The 15118-nt window shown below is 40.8% G+C and overlaps 1 long non-coding RNA gene across 1 annotated transcript in view; it reads left to right on the top strand.

Annotated features, from left to right (window-relative positions):
- Positions 1–5271, top strand: part of LOC149469884 (uncharacterized) — a 305391-nt gene extending 300120 nt beyond the window's left edge. Inside the window, exon 5 of the long non-coding RNA XR_016311486.1 lies at positions 4702–5271. This is a non-coding gene — a long non-coding RNA (uncharacterized LOC149469884). The remainder of the gene's footprint in view (positions 1–4701) is intronic.
- The last annotated feature ends 9847 nt before the right edge of the window (positions 5272–15118 follow it).

The following is a 15118-nucleotide window of genomic DNA, read 5'->3' on the forward strand; positions in this document are numbered from 1 at the left end:
GTCTCTGGTGATGTCAGTGGCAGTTATTCAGTGTAAGTTAGTGTCAGATTGCCGCTGTACTCCCACAGTTCCATTATACGTAAGTCGCTGATCACCGCCATTAGTAGAATAAAAAAAATCCAGTATATATAGCATAGTATGTAGGCACTATAACTTATCCATATACAATGTTTTTTAGTGTATATGTTTTATAGCAGAAAGTAAAAAAAATTTACTTTTTTTTTCAAAATTTTTGGTCTTTTTTCATTTATATCACAAAAAGTAAAAACCCAGTGGTGATCAGATATCATCAAACGAATGCTCTATTTGAGTGAAAAAAATTATATAAATTTAGTTTGTGTATAACATTTCATGACCGCGCACTCACCAGTCAAATTAGCGCAATGCAGTATAGCAAAAAATGGCCTTGTCATAAAGGGTTGAAACCATCCGAAGCTGAAATGGCTATGGTAGCATTGATCCATTTATTATCAGTGGTGGACATGGGCGACTGTCAATATTCTCCCTCAAGGATGTTCAGCTGTATGCTGGACCCTAATTAAATGCTAAATTCTTTATTTTAGGTGTATCACCTGGCTATGTAATATCAGGTCAATACCTAGTCAGATATCAAATAGATTCATGGGTGTACATACTGATAACCATTGTATTACAAAAACACAAGGGGGACTTCTAGAAGATTTGCTAAATGGAGAAGGGGGCAGGTGGAGGAAGCTCCTTGTTGCAGATCATCTGAACTCCTCTGTTGTAAGATTTGGCAGCAGTCAATTCTGCACTGATAGATATAAAAACACCATTTAATGCTGTTGTCTTCTTTTAAAAATCAACAAATGTATTGGCATAAGCCAGTCGATGAGCAGACATTTGTCTTGCATGTCCTCAGCCAGGGGCATAACTACAGATCATGGGACCTTGTATCAAAATTTTGATGGGGCTCACTGGTGACCTCCCTCTGTGGCATTTGACAGCATATGTAAAAATACTGTTGTAGCACTACCCTCATGAGACCGCTGTGTTGTGGCTACCCCTAAGATCCGCACAGCCAGGTAACATACACTTTTCACACCTTCATCCACAGTCAGCGAACAGTCCATGAGCTTGGTTTTCTTATTTTATTAGGCAAAATAACTTGGATAGGGTAATAGGGATATGCAGTTCAATTTGGGGCACTAATTCACAAAAAGAACATTGGGGAACTGGAGAAAGTACAGAGAAGGGCAACCAAACTGATAAGAGGCATGGAGGAGCTCAGCTATGAGGAAAGATTAGAGGAACTGAGTTTATTCTCTCTTGAGAAGAGGAGATTAAGGGGGGATATGATCAACATGTATAAATACATCAGTGGTTCATATAGTGAACTCGGTGTAGAGCTATTCACCCTGGGGTCATCACAGAGGACAAGGGAGCACTCTTTACGTCTGGAGGAAAAGAAATGTAATCTCCAAATACGGAAAGGTTTCTTCACAGTAAGAGCTGTGAAAATGTGGACTAGACTCCCTCAAGAGTTGGTTCTGGCCAGCTCAGTGAATTGCTTTAAAAAGGCCTGGATTCTTTCTAGGATACACAGAATATAACTGGTTACTATTTATAGGTAAAGTTGATCCAGGGAATATCCGATTACCTCTCACGGGGTCAGGAGGAATTTTTTTCCCTGCAGGAGCAAATTGGATCATGCTTTCCTGTGTTTTTTTGCATTCCTCTGGATCAACTGTGGGTGTAGGATTATAACTTTTTTTTTATGGTTTAACTGGATGGACTTTTGTTTTTTTTCAGCCAGACTAACTATTTAACTATGTACCTATGGGGTACCCAGTTTGGCTTGAATCAACGAAGTGAGGACAACTTCCTTCCTATGTACAGAGACTGTTCCTGGCCTGTTCTTCTCCTTAAAAACCTGGGATTGGTCAGACTCCCATAAACATGCAGATTAGGTTTCCACTCCTACTTGCTTACCGACTTCTGGAAAGTTCTATGGTCCTCTAGGGTCAGGAGGAGGTGATAGAGCCATAACCTGTGAAGTTATCTAGCTGACCTGCAGTAACCTGACCTCAGTCACAGACTCACACAGTTACCATGAGCCTTACAGAATGATTTTAACAGCAATACACGACTACACTATTCTAGCAGCGCACTAGAGGATGCAACACTGTGATTGATCTTAATATTATGTTTATAGGAGGAACAGGTAGCAGCCGTCAGCATAGTCAGTACACTAGGGACCAGTGCTGTGGAAAGAAGTTGTCAGGGAAGAGGGGGTATAAATGCAGGAAAATAACAATTTTCCAGCTATCCGCTCTGTCCTCAGTAGTTCACCAGTAATTTTAAGCATCTTAGATCTCAGGATTTTTAAAGGATAAGTTCACCTTTTAAAAAAATAATAAATGCTCATCTTTTTTGCAGGTAGAAAAACGTGCATTTATTATTTTTTTACTCTGCAGCTTGTAAAGGCATTACACCCGCAATCAGCAGATCGTGGGTGCAATGCCAGGATTTTGCTGACACTCAGTATGCTGTCTTCCCATACCTCAACAGTGCCCTCACAGTTCATTGAGAACTACAAGCCGTTGGCCACAGTGGTAGATGGTAGCTGTAATTCAGTCATTCACATAACTGTGAATGAATGACATAACCGTGACAGTGGGTGCAGGGAGAATATCCCCTGCCTGCTGTCACAGGAAAGGGGGGGGGATTGGGTGGGAGAGGAGGAAGGAGCTGGAACATGTTACTAAAGATGGGTGGAACATGTAACATGATCCAAAGGTGAACTCATCCTTAAAATGTTACTAAACCCACAACAGTAAGATCAGTCTGTATATTCAGTAAAGCATACTTGTTATACTCAGTGTGGAACCTAAGGGGTTAATCCTCTGCATTGTGTAAAAAGGCTGCTTGATCTTGACTTCTTTGATCTTCCCCTTCTTCCAGTGTCCCCCTCTTATCTCCTGATAAGACATATCGTGTGGAGTCATTCTGCACATGTTCAGTTTGGTGTGTCCCCTCACTGTCCCCCTCTCTCTCATCCCTCTTCTCCACCCACCTCTGTCCCCCCTCCTTCTCTCCCCCTTCTCTCTCACCCCCTCTCTCTGTCACCCCTCTCTCTCTCACCCTCTCACCCCTCTCTCTCTATCTCTCTCACCCCCTCTCTCTGTCTGCAAAGCAGAGCACTACAAAGCAGCATTCTTGTATAGTAAAGCAGCACACAGTTAACCCTTTGATCACCCCAGATGTTAACCCCTTCCTGCCCAGTGTCATTAGTACATTGTCAGTGCTTTTTATTAGCACTGATCACTGTATTAGTGTCACTGGGGATGTCATTGGCAGTTATTCAGTTCCCCCCAAGTGTCAGAATGCCCGCTGCAGTCCCACTATAAGTCTCTGATCACCATTACTAGTATAAAAAAAAAGTTCCAGTATATATACCGCCATTTGTAGACGCTATAACTTTCACGTAAACCAATTAATTTACACATATTGGGATTTTATTTTAGCAAAGACATGTAGCAGAATACATTTTGTCCTAAATTTATGGTGAAATTTTATTTTTAAATTTTTTTTACTGGATATGGATACTATTTATAGCAAAAAGTAAAAAATATTGTTTTTTTTTTTTTCAAAATTTTCGGTCTTTTTTTGTTTATAGCACTAAAAATAAAAATCCACAGAGGCAATCAAATATCACCAAAAGAAATCACCATTTGTGGGAAAAAAAGGACATAAATTTCATTTGGGTGCAACGTTGCATGACCATGCAATTGTCAGTTAAAGTAACACAGTGCCGTATCACGAAAAATGGCCTGGTCAGGAAGGGGGGTCAATCCACTGGAGGGCAAGTGGTTAAGCTTTAGCAATAAAATATGGAAGCCAACTGGTTTCTATGCAGAAGTGAGCACTCTCCAGCTTGTGTAAATAAACCCTAGAGTGTTAGAGGTGTCGGGAGGCTTGCAAGGTCAGGGCAACTACTGGGGGCAATCATTATCAAGCGCACCCTGGGGGGGGTAGCGCTACATTTATATGTTTCATAATATTAGATTGTAAGCTCCAAGGAGCAGGGCCCTCCTATCCTTCTTGTATTGAACTGTATTGTTGCTGTATTGTCTCCCGTTATATTGTAAAGTGCTGAGCAAACTGTTGGAGCTATATAAATCCTGTATAATAATAATAATAATAATAATAATAATAATGTTATTAGTTGACTACAGGTTTATGTGTATTAAAGAGTTACAAATGCACCATAAGTGTTATAGTTTTTATTACTGCTTATTTTTGAAGTATAATGTATATTAAAGTCGTTTCTCAAGAATAGCTGCACAGCTTATTACTGCCAATAATTGTGAGGTTGTATGAGGTGTATTTGTTAATAGCAGAAAATGAGCCATTTATGGGTGAGAATAACATTTCCTGAAAAAAATCATATTCATGAAAAATAAAGCAGTGCGATATTTAAGAAATAACGATGACACCCCAATGCAATTAATGGATGAGAAATTAGTGTTTTGATGAGAAAACTATCAATCTAGAAATAGTAAACAGTTAAAATACAGCATACAGCTTATTGAATCCAGTTAATTTTTACCAAGTTACTAACTATATTAATAAATCACTAGTAAAAAAACGGAATATATCTAAATGTATTGTCTTCTACACAAGAGGAGAATGGGCATATGATAAGCTGGGTGGTCACACTGTCTATTTTGTCCACAGAATTTGCACCTGCCCTATGAATAGAGAGAAGCTTTAACTTCCCTGGCTGACGAGCCCTTGCCTTCACAAAGACAAAACCATAGCTGAAACAAAGACATGAAAGAGCTTCTAAACAAGGAAGTGATTTTAAATCTGGCCTCTGCCTGCAAGGATTCTTCACCGACAAATAAGCTATCCAGCTGCAGTAGAACCATTAGAGATGACACAAGAGGGAACACATAGACATACACATGAAGCATGAAGAATATCCATCTTCCATGAGATCTGTGCCTTTCATTAAAGAATACTGGGCAGTTATCATCGTAAGTGGAATAGGGTCTTACCTGTGACCTCTGCTATGCTTTATTGCATGATTTCCTCCTAAAAATTTTCATGCCTACCTTTTGGCATTACTGCCTAACCAAGCTCAACTCGTGTATATCATTTTAACAGAAAATAGAAAAGGAATCATTCTCATCTTTAGTAGACCCTTTGTTACCAAAGCTTGGCAGGTCATGCCTTTATATCATTTATATATTTTTAGTCATTGCAAAATGCACGTGATAGTACTTTATTCTAAAAACTAGAGCAAAGAACAAATAGTTATAATTAAAAATAAATTCACTTAATTGTTTGTTGTAGCTTTGTATCATACGATTTGTCATGGTTTGTATGTTTCTTTTAACATGCTTAATAAAATCTTTGGTAAAAGAAAAATAAATTCACTCAGTGCTTCCGATTCCAAGGTGAGGAATAAATTCAATGTCTTCAAGAATATATCACCCCAACATTTCATATTCCTGATATAGGTCTCTTGTACCATGTACTTCTCTTAAAAAAGATCCTATTTTCTTTGCATTGCTACCTTTGTGTGAAATACCTGGTAAACCCACCAGTCTCTCTGCTTTCCTATTTCAAACTGACCACGGTAGGCATAGAAGCATGTCCATCCCAGCGTGGTCAGTTTTCTGGCTGTGCTGGGAAAACAGCCTGCCTGTCCTCCAATGTTCAGACTTGTGCTGACACATCCCCTCTGCACAGCCATTCACTGGGAAGATCAGTGTACTGCTGTTTCTCCACTCCCATCTCTCTAAAGCAGCCATAGATGGAACAAATCTTAACTGGTTCAGCAAGGACCAACAAAGATTTGATCCATCTATGAGCAGGCTGGTTATACTGAAGTTGATCCATCAATCAACTTCAGTACAACCAGTCTGTTGGATTTTTTGTATGCAGTTACTGCCAGCAGCTATATTGATCCAGTGATCAACTATAGTACAACCAGCATGTCAGATTTTTTTAATGCATTTACTGCCAGCACCTATAGTTGCCAGCAGTGATCATTGTGTTCTGCGGACAGGAAAGGGATCCCGCTGGCAGAACACAATGACACTGCAGGAGGGATTCCCCCATCAATAATGACTTGTGATCGGGGAATCAAGCAAATCTCTTTCCTTCAACCTGTGGTAGCAGGAAAGAAAATTGCATCATCTATGGCTTGCCTTAGCCCCATATACAGCTGAGAACAGATATTATGTGATCACTTATAAAAAAGAAAAAAAAAAAGAAAAAAGGTACTTAGAATGTTTCTTATATCTATACACAAACATTTTGCCTTTTAAACTGAATGGACTGTTTTACAAGGTAAAGGTTCACATATACTTTAAATCATACACTATATTACAACTTGGTGGGTCCTGATGAAGGCAGGTCAGCATCTGTCATTCAACTCCTGTTCTGATTCAGACAGATAACAGGCATCAAGGCCTATGGGTGGCAAAGTATTATGCTCATGTAGCACCCTCTAGATAACCAGAAGGGGCTACTTACATTTTTTTTTAGTTAGAGAGGCTGAGTAGCAGCATGGGCAATAGTCAGCAGGGTCAATTTTAGGTCAGGGCTTAGAGGCTGTGCAGATCAGTTCCTTGATACCTCCCTCTTCTCTAGAAATTTAGAGAAGATTCTAGAAGCAGTGGGTGGGGGTGAGGAGGAGCTGATATGCATACTTAAGGGATCCTGACCAATCCCCAGGCAGGATGCTTGGCATGGGGTCAGGACCGCCCTTAAGTATGATTGAGCCTGCTCAGCAGGAGGAGTGTTCGGGTGGAAGATGTGAGGAAGGCTGTGATGCTTGAGTCTGGGAAGGGGCCCAGTGGGAATGGGCCTACCTACAGGCCAGGACCTGAAAAGGAGGATCACTCAGCTTCTTGGGTCCCTGGAAGGAGGACCACCTATGGAGCCAAGGAAGGAGCCAGCCCAACAGAAGGCCTGAAGGCAGCCAACAACCCAACCAGCTGAAAGGCGAGGCCCTACTGAGTAATCCTACACCCCCTGGGCCAGTTAAAGGGGAAAGAGCATTCTGGTGGGGAACCTGACTAGCTCCATACCCAGGACTGTTAACCCTTTTAAGCAGCAGCCGCTGGATCCCCTTGTCCAGGAATTCCTCCAGACAGCTGAGTAAAGAAGCGGATTTATCTGGGGTCTGGGATGGTACACCAGGACAGGCTGGAGAGCTCTCCTTGAAGAGAAGTCCTATCCTTGAACTTGTACATAGTTGCTAAGAAGTTGTCCTCAGTTTGCTGTTCCTTGGGCATCCCATACACCCCTTACCCTATCCAAGTTCAATACCCTTAATAAAACCTAAAAAAAAAAATCTCAAGGACTGTTTACTTTCTCTAGAATGCAAGTCTGTGGAAAAGGCATGCTGCCTTGCTGTGCATTTCTATAGGGGGACCAAAAACCTCAGCAACTCCTAAATGGGTAGTGCTACACTCACATTTCATGTTGGTACACATTCCGTTTTTATTGTTTCTATAATAAACTGCCCATTTGTACAAGGCTGCCCAATGATATTACATACCCATCAAATGCTGCCTGTAATTTAGGCACAATCACAAGACTTACATTAAAAAAGAAGCCACCCTGCCATGTGCATTCATGCATACGTGTACACTGTGTGAAAGTAAGATCTCGTTGTGTTTGGATAATTTCTCAAGCTCGCCATCATTGGGTAAATATGTCTCTAAGAAGACTGGAGGTGAATATTTCTGCCCATCCTTGTACAATTTGTAAAGTTACACTAATGGAATGTGTTCAGAAATGTTCATTTTAAGAATGCATTAGCGGGGTCAAATCAATTTTCAATTTCAACTGCAGTGATGCAAAAATTTGAAGGAGTAGGATGAAAACTATTTCTCAAATGAATGAACGTATGTATGTATGTATTTTCGTTCAGAAAATTCATCACTCCAAAATTAAATGTTAAAAGCAAGTATTTTCAAACAACATTCATCAAGTCATTGAATGTATTGACAAGATTTTTTTTTTTTTTTAAGTCCGCAAACGTGCAACTATACGAAAAAACCCGTAAGTGTTTCACAAAAAAGTGCAAGTGCAAAAACACCACACAAAAAGTGCACTTAGGGGTGTGCTGTGTCCTACCCCTAAAGGGGCTTGGACCGCTTACCCTGATCCCCCGGGGCACGAAGCTCCTGACGGGGACAAGGTTCCCACTTGGTCCTCCTGGCCAAAAGGCCTGGTGGACCACCGTTCCCTATGCCCAGCCGAAGCCGGACATTCAGTACTAGGCAAGGGGACTCTCCCGAAGAAGAGTCCTCTAGGGATCAGGGGAGGAAGGAACCGTATGGCCACACATCCTCCCCCTAGACTTCAGGGTAGGCCCGAGGACCCACACCCTCCATCCGTGAAAAACACACACATAAGGCAAAGAAAAAAGTGACAAACGTGGGAGTGCGTAATAAATAAATAAATAAGATAAAGTAAATAAAATAAAAAAAATGGTACCGTGCCGAAATGTGCACAGACCAGGCCCTGAGGCCCGTAGCAAAAATTGCCCTGGACTTAGCCAAAAGACCTGGTCCTTAGGGCGCTGTGCAAAAAGAGGTGAAAAACAGTGACCATGTGTCATCTTCACACCGTGGGGTCTCACACCCAAGTGTTACTAGTGACACCCCTGAGGCGACTACTCAGGGGGCACTGAGTTTGCGGACTTTTTGCGTCCCCAGCCCCAGGCCAGACCAAGGTAGATCCGTCCAAATCAGGAGGTACTGGGTCCTTCCAGTCTTCTCAGAGGTATTGACAAGATTGACAAGATTTTCATACTAAGTTTTGTACAACTGTACTTACTAACATTCGTTCTAAAATCTACTAATGCATAGCCAACTTTAAAATGCCACATAGTACCATTATAGCTACTTGATGTTGACAGTGTCTCAGTTACCAAAAACTAACTGTGGCATTATAATTGCCTACAACTGCTGGAAGAGCAGAAGGGCAGAAATGATCCAGTAATAGCAGCAGCAATGCTTGAAATTTTAATTATTATCTGCATTTGTCAATTCATCTAGTGCACCACGATGCACAGAAGTGTGATACAGTGTATTGTAGTGCATTGTAATCTGTTGGCAAACTGGGTTGAGGTGCAATTAAGAATGAATGGCGCCACAGTGCACCAACACACATTTGAGTGTTTGGGGCATCACGGTACATACTGCAGCACAGCAGTATGAAACAAGTCTTATGCTAAACTCCAAGCTCAACTCCCTCTAAATAAACAAAAAACATGTAAGGAAGCTCTTGTATCTACCGAATGATTATATTTCTGTCCATCCATCCCTGAGATTTATACAGCCCTCATAGAGAGTCCAGCCAGTTACAGTTAATAAATATAGTTGTGTTCTCAGAGCATAAAATACACCGGGGGGATAGTTATCAAAACTGATAACTGTAGACAGAATCTGAAGCAACTGTGCACAATGACCAATCAAATTCATCTTCAGCTTGTTCAGTTAAAGCAGTATTAAACTAAAATTCAAGACTAAAATCAAAAATGTAATATATTGCAGTTTATCAATCCTTAATCTCCCTGGCGGTATTCCCGAGTGTAGCACGGGGTAAAGTTTCAGCACCACAAGCGGTAACCCCGGGCTACACTCGGGAATACCTTGCAGCGCTGCCCCGGGATCTCTTCTTCTCTTACCTTGTCCCTTGCTCCCGCAATGTTCCTCCTGCAGTGTCCCCGGCAATGTCCTCCAATTGATGCCGGCATCTGTCTTCTGGGTTCCATTCTCTGTGACATCGGGACGTACGGGGGATGGAATGGCAGTGACATTCACTAAATACACTAAAATCTCATAGTATAACATTACTGTATCAAAGCATTTCACATACATTTTGTCCCAATTGCTTTGTCCTGTGCCCTGCCTGCATTTTTACTGTTCTTTCTGCCTGGAAACTGAGAAACGTCCATGGCGTCCAAAAAGTGTCCCTTTAGGTCAAAAGCGGTTTTAGATCAGCTAGAGAACAGCGATAGTAAATCAGAACTACTTGCAGAATTGAGTGATAATGATTCGTGGGGAAATTCATCATCAGACACCGAAAACGATTTTGCGACTTTGCTCAGCGATGTGCGAACTTGGTGCTATATTTCAAATTTCAGTGTTTTTGGTTTGATTATATTATTTAATTACATTTATTATTATTATATTATTATTTTTTATGATTATTTATTAAATTATAAATTATGATTTAGTGTTTCAAATTTTAACATACCCGGGATGTTTACTAGACTCTTGTTCGGACAGATTTCAGTGAGTTATTCCTAAAAATTACAGGCCTACAATAAAAAAAATACATATTTTCATGCAAAAAAATGTATCGCTTTGAGCACAGAAATACTGACATAATCAGACCGCTAGGGAAGCTACAGTTGTGACCAAAATTATTCAACCCCCAATGCTGTAAAGGGGTTTAGGGACTATAGTGTACATTTGGAATTGTATTCAGAATCAAATCCTACAAGGACGTTGTAACTACCCAAATGCAACTAAAATGACATCAATTGTTTATGTAATACAGTAGTAAATGGTTCTTATGTGGTTTCTTCATTGCCACAATTATTCAACCCCTTAAAGACTACCACTCTGAAGAACAGAGGTTCATACAGGTGCTTTCCATCAGGTATTGAAAACACCTGTGGATGTCACCGAGCAGCAATCAAGCATAATAAGCACCAATTAGGCAGCTTTAAAATGACTGTGATACTCAGCTCCTTCTAGACATTTACTGGTGTGGTTACAAACATGGTGAAGGCAAGAGAATGGTCCAGGAAGACAAGAGAAGAGGTGATTTCTCTTCACAGGAAGGGCAATGGCTATAAGAAGATTGCAAAGATGTTAAACATACCAAGAGACACCTTAGGAAGCATCATTCGCAAATTCAAGGCAAAGGGCACTGTTGAAACGCTACCTGGTCGTGGCAGAAAGAAGATGCTGACTTCGACTGCTGTGCGCTACCTGAAGCGTAGAGTGGAGAGAAGTCCCCGTGTGACTGCTGAGGAACTGAGAAAAGATTTGTCAGATGTGGGTACAGAAGTTTCAGCCCAGACAATAAGACGCACACTGCGTAATGAAGGCCTCCGTGCCAGAACTCCCAGGCGTACCCCCTTGCTGTCTCCAAAGAATAAGAAGAGTCGACTGCAGTATGCCAAAAGCCATGTGGACAAACCACAAAAGTTGTGGGATAGTGTTCTGTGGACTGATGAAACAAAATTAGAACTGTTTGGGCCCATGGATCAACGCTATGTTTGGAGGAGGAAGAACAAGGCCTATGATGAAAAGAACACCTTGCCTACTGTGAAGCATGGTGGAGGGTCAATCATGCTTTGGGGCTGTTTTGCTTCTGCAGGTACAGGGAAGCTTCAGCGTGTGCAAGGTACCATGAATTCTCTTCAGTACCAGGAGATATTGGATGGAAACGTGATGCAGTCCGTCACACACCTGAGGCTTGGGAGACGTTGGACCTTTCAACAGGACAATGATCCCAAGCATACCTCCAAGTCCACTAGAGCATGGTTGCAGAGGAAAGGCTGGAACATTTTGGAGTGGCCATCGCAGTCACCAGACTTAAATCCGATTGAGAACCTCTGGTGGGACTTAAAGAAAGCAGTTGCAGTGCGCAAGCCTAAGAATGTGACTGAACTGGAGGCCTTTGCCCATGAAGAATGGGCGAAGATACCCGTAGATCGCTGCAAGACACTTGTGTCAAGCTATGCTTCACGTTTAAAAGCTGTTATAACTGTAAAAGGATGCTGTACTAAGTACTAAGATTGAATGTCACTTGGGGGTTGAATAAAACTGATAATGCTGTGAGCACAGAAAAGACATTTGTGGTTATTTCATTATAACTGTTATGTTATATTTGTCTGACCTACAAGTGCCTCTTTAATGTAAATGTAAGCAAGATGACTGAATGATCAAAAGCAATGTCAAACTGGCCAAAACACTCAATTTCAGTGGGGGTTGAATAATTTTGGTCACAACTGTACATGTGATGGCTGCATTAGTTTTATTTTATTTTTTTTTAGACTTTTTTCCTTTATTTTCACTTGGTGAAACACACTTCCTACCTAAAGATGTCTACACTCTGAATGGAGGAGCAATGATGGCACCTTTAGACAGTAACATTGTCAATCTGGGAAGAGGGTAGTGTTAGATGCACTAGAAGTTTTAGATGGACTTGACTACCAAATTAAGGCCATACTCTAGCTAACAGTGTTTAAGCAGTTACAGCAACAGTTTTTGTATGTTCTTTTAGGATAAAGGTTTTACATAAGTGAATAAAGCTGACCATTGTAAGCACCCCTGTCAGTGTTAAATGGTTTGTCCCAACCTTCCCCTTTTGCTGGATGGCTTGATCTAGTAAGGAAAGTGAAATATAACAGACTTACTGACTGGATCATCAGGTGAAAAAGAAGGAGAAAAATCCTGAAAAAGAAAGAAATGCCGCCGCCACAAATGATATACATTTTTGTTTTTAGGTTAGAAGCTGATTGGTTGCCATGCACAGCTACTCTATAGTCTGTCTGCTCCAGTTTGGATACATTCCCCTTACTCTGTTGATATTTCAAAGAGAGAGCTAAGAGCACACTATACTTCTGGAACATCAATAGTTATTTATTTTTGTACTTGTAGCATGTTTAAAGTGGTATTAAACCTCAAACCAAAAATGTAATATATTGCAGCTTACCAATCATTGGATGTGTTGGCTGTATTAGTTTTCTTTATTGAGGCTTTTTTCCCCTCTGTTTTCACCTATTGATCTGGCCAGTAACACAACTCCTGTATCAGAGCGCCCCCACTCTGGATGAAGGAGTACAGGAGGCACAGTAGACAGCAGCATTGCAATTCTAGGGGGAGGGGAGTGTTATGTGTACTAGCAGATTTAGATACAGTAACACATTAAAGCCAAATCCCAGTTTAAGCTTTATAATCAGTTATAGCAGCAATTATTTCCTTTTGGGATAAGGGTTTTACATGAATAAATAAAAGCTGATCTTTGTAAGTGTAGTGCTACCCACCAAAGGAGCCAATTGGTACTTTGGGCTCTTTGTTTTGACTCTAAGAACAACCTCAGCCCCTTAAGCACACTTGCTTGAGTGAAAGGTACTGCATGCACTCAGAGCAGGGGTGTCAAACTGGCGGCCCTCCAGCTGTTGCGAAACTACAAGTCCCATCATGCCTCTACATGCTTGTAACTCAATCTTGCAATGCCTCATGGAACTTGTAGTTTGGCAACAGCTGGAGGGCCGCTAGTTTGATACCTGTGACTTAGAGGAATACAAGCATGAATACTCAACTCTGAAATAGTATCAGGAAATAGACACAAGACTGTTCAGTGGTAAAAGAACTCAAAGTATTGTGTGGGTTTGAGTAAATGGTGGTTTGAGCATAAATAAGCATGCAGAAGGTAGGTTCAGACACAGTCTGCTGGATTGTATGATCACTATGCCAAAGTAACTTAGAATAGAGTTCTGTAACACTAGACTGAGATTATTTTATGAATTGGCAAAGTCAACAATAAACAGTGCACCTAAGCAATAATTGCTATGTCTATAGTAATACTATAACTAGTCTAGAGAGCACTCTAGGAGGATGGCTAGGATATGGTGCAATGTCCCCTGAGAGCTACCTTTTAGCATAGGCAATAAATAAAGGTGTCTGTGTAACAGCTGTAAAGGGGCAGTCTTTAGTCCTAACTCTTCCAGTTAGTGTTGGGGCCCAATTGTACCATTGGTGCACATAAGAATAGCCCCAGTCAAGCCTGCCGGCATCAATAATGCTACTAAATGGCTGTATGAAATGTAAAATGCAGCTCTGTATAATATGAGAAAGTAAATAAATAAATGAGCAAATAAAGTGACAAAAGTGACCAAAACAGAAGTGAAGCGCATATGATTAAGCGCTAACATGAACAATATTCAATAAGGTGTCTCGCCAAGCAATAGCGAGAATGGTGATTATAAATATATATAAAAGTGACAATAGTGGACAATAGTCCAGCATAAATATAATGCAAGAAAAATAATAAAATAATAAAAAAAAAAAACAACAAAGTCCAAAAATGCTCCGTGAAAAATCTGTGCAAGTGACTCTGTGCTAAGGGATTGCTATATGAATGCACTCACCAGAAGCGCATATACAATGCGCATAATATTGTATCCAACTCCTCCGCGGTGGATGTGATGAAATATGGATGCAGGAAAAGAACTCCACTGGCTTCTTACAGCATACAGGGAAGACACCAGAACACCAACCACTGGCCTCTCACAGCATACAGGGATGGCTCAAATGGTCCCTCTCCACCATAGATCAAACAAGCCAAAATGATGCCAAAAACTATGTGTTCCACCTTAAGGAAAATGGCTTGCATAAACAAGTCACAACAGGAGTGCTAATAGTGTTGTATTGTATATGCGCTTCTGGTGAGTGCATTCATACAGCAATCCCTTAGCACGGAGTCACTTGCACAGATTTTTCACGGAGCATTTTTGGACTTTGTTGTTTTTTCTTTTATTATTTTTTATTATTTATCTTGCATTATATTTATGCTGGACTATTCACTATTGTAACTTTTATATATATTAATATATATTTATAATCACCATTCTCGCTATTGCTTGGCGAGACACTTTATTGAATATAGTTCATGTTAACGCTTAATCATATGTGCTTCACTTCCATTTTGGTCACTTTTGTCACTTTATTTGCTCATTTATTTATTTTCTCATATTATACAGCACTGCATTTTACATTTCATTCACATTTGAGGATATAGGGGTTCATCCTTTCATGCTAGCTTCTTTATATTCTACTGTGCGCTCGCTTGTTCCCTTCTTGTATGCTAAATGGCTGTATGGTTAGTTCCTAAAGGGCTCAGTCTCTCCAGCCTCAGATAATAAATCCCCACAGCAGCAAGTCACCAGTCTTAGCAATATTGCAGCTCACCATCTGGTCATACACAGCGATTAGTGCTCTGCTTCCAAGTGACTCTGGCTGTCAGAACCCCCAAACCAAGCACTCTGTATACTGCTCAGGCAGCCAATATGCAACAGTGATGCTGCATACTGCTCAGCAATGTG

This window comes from Staurois parvus, unplaced genomic scaffold (assembly GCF_062004578.1).
Source record: "Staurois parvus isolate SC_StPar_1 unplaced genomic scaffold, SC_StPar_1.0 ptg000058l, whole genome shotgun sequence".
In the NCBI taxonomy this organism is placed as follows: domain Eukaryota; kingdom Metazoa; phylum Chordata; class Amphibia; order Anura; family Ranidae; genus Staurois; species Staurois parvus.